This window comes from Salvelinus fontinalis, chromosome 40 (assembly GCF_029448725.1).
Source record: "Salvelinus fontinalis isolate EN_2023a chromosome 40, ASM2944872v1, whole genome shotgun sequence".
NCBI lineage: Eukaryota > Metazoa > Chordata > Actinopteri > Salmoniformes > Salmonidae > Salvelinus > Salvelinus fontinalis.
Genome location: NC_074704.1, coordinates 14,579,383 through 14,591,886, shown reverse-complemented (window position 1 = coordinate 14,591,886; position 12,504 = coordinate 14,579,383).

Sequence of the window (12,504 nt, the reverse complement as noted above, 5' to 3'; positions counted from 1 at the left end):
AGCTTCTAAAGCCATGACATAATTTTCTGGAATTTTCCAAGCTGTTTAAAAGGCAGAGTCAACTTAGTGTATGTAAACCTCTGACCCACTGGAATTGTGATACAGTGAATTATAAGTGAAATAATCTGTCTGTAAACAATTGTTGGAAAAATTACATGTGTCATGCACAAAGTAGATGTCCTAACCGAAACTATAGTTTGTTAACAAGAAATTTGTGGAGTGGTTGAAAAACGAGTTTTAATGACTCCAACCTAAGTGTATGTAAACTTCCGACCTCAACTGTACATACTGTATTCTATCCTATTCTACTGTATCTGTCTATGTATTACTCATCTCATATGTATATACTGTATTTTATCCTAATCTACTGTATCTTAGTCTATGTATCACTCATCTCATATGCATATACTGTATTCATTAACAAATACTAAAAGGGACCAAGAATCTTTTGATTGGTCAGTCATTGGGTTCATTTGTTGAAATCAAATCAAGCTTTATTTATACAGCACATTTCAGACATGGATGCAACACAATGGCTTTACAGGAAAAAACAAATAAAAAAATGAAAAACAGAAATATTTAGTACACAACAAACAGAAGACTAACAACTGAAAGACTAATGGGCACCCTAAGGAAATGCCATTGATAAAAATATTAATTGGATGCAATATCAAGTCAATTCTTTTTTTTTTTTAGGAGGGGCTCTGAAAGTCACTATAGGGGTGTTCACTGAAAATTGACTAGTAACAACAACTGGGACCGAAAAAAGACACCCACCATGAGACCAACTAAATCTGCCAAAGAAGAGGCAAACAAAAGAAAAACCCACAACAAACTTAAAGACAGGAAGCAAACCAAAAAGGTGGAGCAACTAAAGGTGTTGACTCCACATCTATCAAGACAACTGGAGCACTGGGCCAGACACTCTTAAATAGAACCTGGACTAGCTCAGGTGAAACACCTTCCACTAACGAGATGGACAAGCCAGCACAGGTGTAACACATACTGACTAGCGAGGTGACACCAATCAGTGCGTCCTACGTGCTAACGAGCTATACGTGCTAACGAACAACCTCAAAACATAAATGGAAAAACCAAAAGCTCACCACCAACAGAAAACAACTTCCATATCACATTATAATCAACTACAATGCTTCACCTTCACCAATATAAACATGGTGTCTGTCTAACAACAATTAAAAACAATATTTATTTTCCCCACAAAGAAACCTAAAACTCACTAGCTTCTAGAACTCTCGTCCCCTTGAAACGAGCCCAAACAAAACTCATCTCCAATACGGAAAAACAGTCAAAATAAATTGTGATCCATGGCAACGCACTGGCTAAACATTTTGACTGCCCACCCTTGAGACAATCAGCAACCAAGTTGTCCTCACCACAGACATGTCTGATTTCAAGAGGAAACTCCTGCAATATCTGTAGTAACTTTCCACCTAACTGCAGAGCTTCTCTCTCTTTTCAGGGTTCACTAGATAGGCATGTTGTTGGATCTGGGCCCAGTCCCCAATGTCATGATCTAGTACATTTGGTTTGGCACATGTGAGAATTAACCTTGATATTCTAAAAACACAATGTCAATATAATTGTCAGTTGGTTGCATAAATAATTATCATTACCAAATGTTACATGAAATGTAAATATTAAATATTTGGTTGCATAGTTGCTAGGTGGGATAGCCCCAATGTCAAAACACAGTTTTAACATGTTCAAATCAATAACCAATATGCAGAAACAGTTTGGGATGAAGTGAAAACCTAACATGTGGTATAAAATCAAACATCTGCCACAATAATCATATTACTTATTAAACAAGCACCTTATAAACTGCACAAGCACCAGAAACGCTGTTGTTTTGACAAGTAGCAATAAATCACAGATATGGATTAGGGGACATCAGGTTGTAGGTGCTGTTGAAACTAACACAACTAAAAAAACACATGGAAATGGGAGAAATCTTTTTGCTCACTGGTTAGATGACAACCTGCAGAAGACAGTCAGCTACATTTTGGAGTGATGCATTTAAATGTAGGGGTCGCTAAACAAAGGAACACAACTATTTGTCATCACTCATCGATATCCTGTCAAAATCATTTGTGTGACAGAAGGGAGATGAGGTTACGCGTCCTGTTAAAACTAACAGCTCAAAACCCACACAGAATCTGAGAATAATGTGTACATCCCTGATTAGAGGACAATTTGTGGTAAACAACTAGCTACATTTTGAAGTGTTGCATTTTGATTCAAGTGGGTCGCCAACGCGGGAAGTGTAGCAACTCTTTTTTTGTTAAGTCACTTTTTGTTGAATCACATAAATAGTACTCTTTCAATTCAGAGCCTGGATTTTCCCCCTGAGGCTAATGTCCATATCATGTTGAAATCAATAGAACAGGGGACAAACATTTAGGGTTCTACATTGTGACATCATTAAAATACTCCTACAACAATGTTAAAACATTCTACATTGTGACATTATTTCATTGATATCATGAAACAACTCCTTGATGTATTTTATGTTTATGTTTAATAGTCCCGTCTCTCTCCTGTGTGAAGAACAAAGTCAGACAGTTGAAGGACCACAACAGCAGAAATCCACTGTTTATTTGAGGTAAAAGGTGATGCCCAGAGGTCTGTTAAAATATTTTACAATTGTCTTAAGACAGTCAAAACCTAAGCCGTGTGGCCGACGACCTTTGATCTCCAAATAAAGGCCCCTTTCTGTGGTTGCTAAAAGTGCAGCAGGAGGGCGATGCACACACAATTTGATTGCAGAAACACCTCCCTGCTAATGATGAAACAACTAGATATGGATGTAGTATATCTGGTAATGAGGAAACCACTAGTTATGGATGTAGTATATCTGGTAATGAGGAAACCACTAGTTATGGATGTAATATATCTGGTAATGAGGAAACCACTAGTTATGGATGTAGTATATCTGGTAATGAGGAAACCACTAGTTACGGATGTAGTATATCTGGTAATGAGGAAACCACTAGTTATGTATGTAGTATATCTGGTAATGAGGAAACCACTAGTTATGGATGTAGTATATCTGCTAATGAGGAAACCACTAGTTATGGATGTAGTATATCTGCCTGGAGCAAAAATGGTGAGCAAAGATTTTAGTTTTTCACAATGTATTCTGAATGGGGGAAACTGAGGGGAGTAACCTCCATTTCCAGGTTGCTTATTAGTGCATTTCACAGTACTTTGGATTATAATTGTAACGCTCGTTTGAATGTCCTGTTTAATATAAAGTTTGCTACAGTTTGAATTATGTGTAATTATTGAAGAACCGCGTTAATGACAGTATCCATTTGGGTGTTGTCAATAAAGTTACAATATTTATTTTTTATTTCACTAGGTAGGCCAGTCGAGAACAAGTTCTCATTTACAACTGCGACCTGGCCAAGATAAAGCAAAGCAGTGCGACAAAAAAACATGGAATAAACAAACGTACAGTCAATAACACAATAGAAAAATCTATATAGTGTGTGCAAATGGAGTAAGGAGGTAAGGCAATAAATAGGCCATAGTAGTGAAGTAATTACAATTTAGCAAATTAACACTGGAGTGATAGATGTGCAGATGATGATGTGCAAGTAGAATTACTGGGGTGCAAAAGAGAGAAAAAAAGTAAATAAAAACATGGGGATGAGGTAGGCAGTTGGATGGGCTGTGTACAGCTGCAGCGATCGGTAAGCTGCTCAGATAGCTGATGCTTAAAGTTAGTGAGGGAGATAAGTCTCCAACTTCAGCGATTTTTGCAATTCGTTCCAGTCATTGGCAGCAGAAAACTGGAAGAAAAGGCAGCCAAAGGAGGTGTTGGCTTTGTGGATGACCAGTGAGATATACCTCCTGGACCGCATGCTATGGGTGGGTGTTGCTATGGTGAACAGTATGCCGAGTTAAGGCGGCCTAGCAAAGACTTATAGATGACCTGGAGCCAGTGGGTTTGGCGACGAATATGTAGTGAGGGCCTGCCGACGAGAGCTTACAGGTCGCAGTGGTATATGGGGCTTTGGTGACAAAACGGATGGAACTGTGATAGACTGCATCCGGTTTGCTGAGTAGAGTGTTGGAGGCTATTCTGAAAATGACATCGCCTAAGTCAAGGATCGGTAGGATAGTCAGTTTTATGAGGGTATGTTTGGCAGCGTGAGTAAAGGAGGCTTTGTTGCGAAATAGGAAGCTGATTGTAGATTTAATTTTGGGTTGGAGATGCTTAATATGAGTCTGGAAGGAGAGTTTACAGTCTAACCAGACACTTAGGTATTTGTCCACAATCGTCCAGAGTAGTGATGCTAGTCGGGCAGGCGGGTGCAGGCAAGATTGGTTGAAGAGCATGCATTTCATTTTACTAGCGTTTAAGAGCAGTTGGTGGCCACAGAAGGAGTTTGGAATTGCATTGAATGGCATTGAAGCTCGTTTGGAGGTTTGTTAACACAGTGTCCAAAGAAGGGCCAGATGTATACAGAATGGTGTCGTCTGCGGAGAGGTGGATCAAGGAATCACCCACAGCAAGAGCAACATCGTTGCTATATACAGAGAAAAGAGTTGGTCCGAGAATTGAACCCTGTGGTACCCCCATAGAGACTGCCAGAGGTCCGGACAACAGGTGAACCAGACGAGTCAGTCATTTGAGAAACCAAGGTTGTTGAGTCTGCCGATAAGAATACGGTGATTGACAGAGTCGAAAGCCTTGGCCAGGTCGATGAAGACGGCTGCACAGTACTGTCTTTTAATCGATGGCGGTTATGATATCGTTAAGTACCTTGAGTGAGGCTGAGGTGCACCCGTGACCAGCTCGGAAACCGGATTGCACAGCGGAGAAGGTACGGTGAGATTCAAAATGGTCAGTGATCTGTTTGTTAACTTGGCTTTCGAAGACTTTAGAAAGGCAGGGCATGATGGATATAGGTCTGTAACAGTTTGGGTCTAGAGTGTCATCGAAGAGGGGATGACCACGGAAGCGTTCCAATCTTTAGGAATCTCGGACGATACGAAAGAGAGGTTGAACAGACGAGTAATAGGGGTTGCCACAATGGCGGCGGATAATTTTAGAAAGAGAGGGCCCAGATTGTCTAGCCCAGCTGATTTGTACGGGGTCCAGGTTTTGCAACTCTTCCAGAACATCAGCTATCTGGTTTTGGGTGAAGGAGAACCTTTTTGGAGTTAGAGCTACAGGATGCAGATTTCTGTTTGAAAAAGCTAGCCTTTGCTTTCCTAACTGACTGTGTGTATTGGTTCCTGACTTCTCTGAAAAGTTGCATATCGCGGGGACTATTCGATGATAGTGCACAGTACGCCACAGGATGTTTTGTGCTGGCCGAGGGTAGAGGTCGACCGATTATGATTTTTCAACGCCGATACCGATTATTTGAGGACCAAAAAAGCCGATACGGATTAATCGGCCATTAATTTTTTTTTTGTAATAATGACAATTACAACAATACTGAATGAACACTTATTTTAACTTAATATAATACATCAATACAATCAATTTAGCCTCAATTAAATAACGAAACATGTTCAATTTGGTTTAAATAATGCAAAAACAAAGTGTGGAGAAGAAAGTAAAAGTGCAATATGTGCCATCTAAGAAAGCTAACGTGTAAGTTCCTTGCTCAGAACATGAGAACATATGAAAGCTGGTGGTTCCTTTTAACATGAGTCTTCAATATTCCCAGGTAAGAAGTTTTAGGTTGTAGTTATTATAGGAATTATAGGACTATTTCCCTCTATACCATTTGTATTTCATTAACCTTTGACTATTGGATGTTCTTATAGGCACTTTAGTATTGCCAGTGTAACAGTGTAGCTTCCGTCCCTCTCCTTGCTCCTCCCTGGGCTCGAACCAGCAACACAACGACAACAGCCACCATCGAAGCAGCGTTACCCATGCAGAGCAAGGGGAACAACTACTAGAAGGCTCAGAGCGAGTGACGTTTGAAACGCTATTAGCGAACGCTAACTAGCTAGCCATTTCACTTCGGTTACACCAGCCTCATCTCGGGAGTTTATAGGCTTGAAGTCATAAACAGCGCAATGCTCGACACACAACGAAGAGCTGCTGGCAAAATGCACAACAGTGCTGGTTGAATGAATTTTAACGCGCCTGCTTCTGCCTACCACCGCTCAGTCAGATACTTAGATACTTGTATGCTCAGTCAGGTTATATGCAACGCAGGACACGCTAGATAATATCTAGTAATATCATCAACCATGTGTAGTTAACTAGTGATTATGATTGATTGTTTTTTATAAGATAAATGTAATGCTAGCTAGCAACTTACCTTGGTTTACTGCATTTGCGTAACAGGCAGTCTCCTTGTGGAGTGCAACGAGAGAGAGGCAGGTCGTTATTGCGTTGGACTTGTTAACTGTAATGTTGCAAGATTGTATCCCCCGAGCTGACAAGGTGAAAATCTGTCGTTCTGCCCCTGAACAAGGCAGTTAACCCACCGTTCCTAGGCCGTCATTGAAAATAAGAATGTGTTCTTAACAGACTGGCCTAGTTAAATAAAAAGTATAAAAATAAAAAATTACAATAAATTTAAAAAAAATCGGCGCCCCCCCCAATAAAAGATTTGTTTGTTATGAAAACTTGAAATCGGCCCTAATTAATCGGCCATGCCGATTAATCGGTCGACCTCTAGTCGAGGGCAGTCAGGTCTGGAGTGAACAAAGGGCTATATCTGTTCTTAGTTCTACATTTTTTGAAAGGGGCATGCTTATTTAAGGTGGTGAGGAAATTACTTTTAAAGAACAACCAGGCATCCTCTACAGATGGGATGAGGTCAATATCCTTCCAGGATACCCAGGCCAGGTCGATTAGAAAGGCCTGCTTGCAGAAGTGTTTTAGGGAGCGTTTGACAGTGAAGCGGGGTGGTCGTTTGACCGCGGACCCATAACGGATGCAGGCAATGAGGCAGTGGTCGCTGAGATTCTGATTGAAAACAGCAGAGGTGTATTTGGAAGGCAAGTTGGTCGGGATAATATCTATGAGGGTGCCCATGTTTACGGATTTAGGGTTGTACCTGGTGGGTTCCTTGATAATTTGTGTGAGATTGAGGGCATCTAGCTTGGATTGTAGGACGACCGGGGTGTTAAGCATATCCCAGTTTAGGTCACCAAACAGAACGAACTCTGAAGATAGATGGGGGGCAATCAATTCACATTAGGTGTCCAGGGCACAGCTGGGAGCTGAGGGGGGTCTATAAACAGGCGGCAACAGTGAGAGACTTATTTCTGGAGAGATTAATTTTTAAATTAGAAGCTCGAACTATTTGGGCTTAGACCTGAAAAGTATGATACAACTTTGCAGGCCATCTCTGCAGTAGATTGCAACTCCTCCCCCTTTGGCAGTTCTATCTTGACGGAAAATGTTGTAGTTGGGGACGGAAATTTCAGAATTTTTGGTGGCCTTCCAAAGCCAGGATTCAGACACGGCAAAGACATCAAGGTTGGCAGAGTGTGCTGAAGCAGTGAGTAAAACAAACTTAGGTAGGAGGCTTCTGATGTTAACATGCATGAAACCAAGGCTTTTACGGTTACAGAAGTCAACAAATGAGAGTGCCTGGGGACACACAGGGCCTGGGTTAACCTCTACATCACCTGAGGAACAGAGGAGTAGGATGAGGGTATGGCTAAAGGCTATCATAACTGGTCGTCTGGTGCGTTGGGAATAGAGAATAAAAGGAGCATATTTCTGGGCGTGGTAGGATAGATTCAAGGCATAATGTAAAGACAGGTGTATGGTAGGGTGCGGGTACAGTGGAGGTAAACCTAGGCATTGAGTGACGATAAGAGAGGTTGCATCTCTGGAGGCACCAGTTATGCTAGGTGAGGTCACTGCATGTGTGGGAGGTGGGACAAAAGAGTTCTCTGAGGCATGTTGAGTGGGACTAGTGCCTCCGCAGTAAAATAAAACAATGATAACTACCCTAAACAACAGTATACAATGCATATTGACATTAGAGAGAGACATAAAGCGAGGCATAAAGCAATCACAGGTATTGATTGGGAGAGCTAGCTAAGACAACAACGGGTAAGACAACAGTTAATCAGCTAAGACAACAACAATAGGTAAACTGGCTATGAATGGGCAGAGGGTCAGTTAACTACACACAGGGCCTGAGTTCGAGGCTGGGGCCGACAGATAAACAAAATGGAGAACCGTGATCAATGAACAGTCCAGCAGACATCAGCTATGTAGCCAAGTGATTATAAGGTCCAGTGAACAGCAATATATGAAACAGGGAAGCCGTTAGTTAGTCGATACTACGCAAGCCGGGAGATGCTCGAGGCTAACTGGTGATAGCTTCGGGACAAGGGCGTCACCGACGTCTGGCAAAGGCCGGTTGAGGGCAAATCTGACGGAATTGCGTCGGCAGACCAGACGTGATGGATCGGCGGGGCTCTGTGTCGACAAAGGGTCCAGGCCAATTGGCAAAAGAGGTATTGTAGCTGGAGTAATTTTGTTTGTTAGCCGGGAGATGCACCTGGCTCGAGGCTAACTGGTGTTAGCTTCTGGACAAGGGCGTTAGCCACTATAGCCAATCCGGTGCAAAGGTCCAGAGCATACAGCAGGAATCCGGTGATGTAGTGGCTTCTAGTCGTCTTAGTGAAGAGTCTGGGAGGCATCAGCTGTGTAGCCGAGTGATCATAGGGTCCACTGAGCAGGCCGGGAGATGGGTCTGGCTCAAGGCTAGCTTCGGGGCTGGGCCACTTGGTGGCAGCTAGCTAGCTGCGATTATCCGGTGTAACGGTCCAGAGCTTACGGCAGGAATACGGTGATGTAGTGGAGAAAAAAACAGTCCGATATGCTCAGGGTTGATATCGCGCTGTGCAGACTGGCAGGTATTATCCAGGCTAAAAGTGGCTGGTGTCTGAGCTAAAAAGGTAACGGCCGCTAGCAGTGGCTAACAATGACTAAATAGCTAGTAGCTAATTAGCTGGTTAGCTTCTGATGGCTAGCTTCTGATGGAGGTTCTAGCTATAAGGTCTAAAAAAAAAAATCTTAATGGGTGAGGCGGGTTGCCGTCTTGGATTACAAGATGACTCTGTTAAAAACCATTGGATTTAGCAAACTCTGAAATTATTTAGTGTTTCTGTGCCCATGAAAACTGTTTTCCCAGCGTAACATAAGGAGCCACTAAATTATACATAGTTCGAGTGCATTTCAGAATACAAAAAAAAACTGTCCGACAGCAAGATCCCGTATTTAAGTTGACGTTCATCATATGACAAGCATAACGTTATGACTATAACTACTCTTCCCTGAAGGAGGGAAACTAGGCACAACATACTATCACAAATTCACGCCGCGCTGGAAGCCCCGCCTTCCACAGGTGATGAGCGTGAGGTTTGGATTTAATCCTTCAATTTAATACCACTCTTCACCGACCCAGGAAGGGGTGGGGAAAATTAGGTGTTGTACCCCGTTTCCCTCCTTCGGGGAAGTGTAATTATAATCAAAGCTACACTCCCTTTCAGTCGGTCAACTTCGGTAGAACATACTATGGGGAAATACAATCATTCCCCAACCGACCCAAACGAATACTAAATGAAACAGCCCATGGCAGATCACCCAGACCTGACCCCGCAAGATGCGTCAGTTTTGTCAATTTATAACACTCCTGTCAGTGTTGAGTAAAGACACACACCTGATTACACATATAGAAGTAGGACTAGTCTACCTGGCCTGCACACAAATGAAGGCCTATGAATGTGCCTATTTGGGGATGTCTGATAGTATTTCTGATTGTCATAACGCACCACTACTAATGAGTTGTGGAGCTTCTCCCTAAAAAATATTCAGCTTCTCCAACTAATTTTTTCTTCACCTCACCTCTTCATTTTTTTTCCATATTTTTTTTCCAACAAAATCTAGTAGGAGATGTTTTTTGTTTGTTAGCCCTTCAATCCAAATGACGGTTAAGATTTTAAGTTGCAGTTTCTTTTCATTTTTGCAGGTAAACAAAGTCTTATTAGAATCCATTATGAATGACAATAGTTGCTCAAAGTATTTGTAAATTATTTCCAGCTCTCGCCCTTTCGATAACCACTCAGCATTAAAGGGAAAAATGTAATACTCTGACCCAGTGGAAATGTTATAAAATACCTGATTACTTCTTATCCTTTGCACAAATAGACGACAGCTGTGTCTGTCCAGAACTCACTGGCGCAGGAAACTGAGGGCACAGAATATTTTATACAATGTTGCAAGTTTCGGAGGACCCAGTTGATAGTATGTTTCAAGTTCGTTGTTGACAGGCCATGTGCAGCCAATGTGATTTATAGGATATTTATTTTTAATCTGGATATTTTCTACCTGCAGGCTGCAAATGTTTTTGTTTCATGTAGGCTATTTTTACATAGTTGGCAATGGCAATAAAAGTTACTTTTAGATTTGTATAATTTTCATTTAGATAGAATGTAGATTAATCACAGATAATGGTGTTGAGATAAAGACTATTATAATTATTATTACTATTATAAATTAAATGAAACTGTTCCAGTAAAATGTGAACATGAAAATCCTAACTGGCACCAGATCAGTAGAAATGGTCAGAGAAATTGGCACCAAATGGAAAAGGTTGCTGACTGCTGGTGTAGTCTATTACCAGAAACTATAGGAGCATAATGACTGCTGGTGTAGTCTATTACCAGAAACTATAGGAGCATAACGACTGCTGGTGTAGTCTATTACCAGAAACTATAGGAGCATAACGACTGCTGGTGTAGCCTATTACCAGAAACTATAGGAGCATAACGACTGCTGGTGTAGCCTATTACCAGAAACTATAGGAGCATAACGACTGCTGGGGTAGTCTATTACCAGAAACTATAGGAGCATAACGACTGCTGGTGTAGTCTATTACCAGAAACTATAGGAGCATAACGACTGCTGGTGTAGCCTATTACCAGAAACTATAGGAGCATAACGACTGCTGGTGTAGTCTATTACCAGAAACTATAGGAGCATAACGACTGCTGGTGTAGCCTATTACCAGAAACTATAGGAGCATAACGACTGCTGGTGTAGCCTATTACCAGAAACTATAAGAGCATAACGACTGCTGGGGTAGTCTATTACCAGAAACTATAGGAGCATAACATCAGAATTTACGAAGGCAAGCAGCAGCGGGAGGAGGAAGAGGTTTTTCTGATGGTTAGGCTATCTTGTTTCAGAGGGGTGTCATCAATAGCCCAGAATGACAAAGTGAAAACAGGTAAAAAACAGAAATACCTTATTTACTTAATTATTCAGACCCTTTGCTATCAGACTATTTATATGTTGGCTTTATGTAGGCTATTTTTTACATAGTTGTCAATAAAAGTTACTTTTAGATTTGTATCATTTTCATTTAGATAGAATGTAGATTAATCACAGACAATGATTGAGATACTATTATCAATGAAATTAAACTGTTTCAGTAAAATGTGAATATGAAAATCATAACCGGCACGCAGATCGGTAGAATGGTCAGATAAATTTGCACTCCAAATGTGGGTTGCCGAATGCTTGTGTAGCCTATTACCAGCAACATCAGAATGTACGAAGGCCAACAGGAGTTGGTTCAGGAAGAGTTTAATCCCTTTGGGGTTGGGCTGTATTGATGTAATGGCATGAAAATAAATTGGCTGAATATTATACAATGGCTTATCAACAGCTCTAACAATTTGTCCCCCACAGGAAATCTTCCCTGGCAATTCTAGAATATACTATATAGCCTAGAAACCTGGTTAAACTATCATTATGACATCATGGATGAATTCTGGAATATACTATATAGCCTAGAAACCTTGTTAAACTATCATTATGACATCATGGATGGCCAGTCCTTGTACTCCTAGTGTAGTGAATACAGGGGGTAGCCCTGAGATGAACTCAAACCTGGGTCCAGTGACTCTCAATGTTTTGTTCGAAAAATGTGCATATTTGAGGTATAAATCAGTTTTACATTGCAGCTACCGTCAGAAATAGAACCGAAGCAGCCAGAGTAATTACAGACACCAACGTCAAATACCGAAATACTCATCATAAAACATTTCTGAAAAATTGATGGTGTACAGCAAATTAAAGACAAACATCTTGTGAATCCAGCCAATATTTCAGATTTTTTAAGTGTTTTACAGCGAAAACACAATATAGCATTATATTAGCTTACTACAATAGCCTACCACACTACCCTATTCATTCATCAAGGCACGTTAGCGATAGCATTAGGCACGTTAGCGATAGGGAATAAATCAGCAAAATATATTAATTTTCACTAACCTCCATAAACCTTCATCAGATGACAGTCCTATAACATCAGGTTATACATACACTTATGTTTTGTTCGAAAATGTGCATATTTAGAGCTGAAATCAGTGGTTATACATTGTGCTAACGTAGCATCTTTTTCCCAGAATGTGCGGATATTTTTATGACACTCAACTATTCTGACCAAATAACTATTCATAAACGTTACT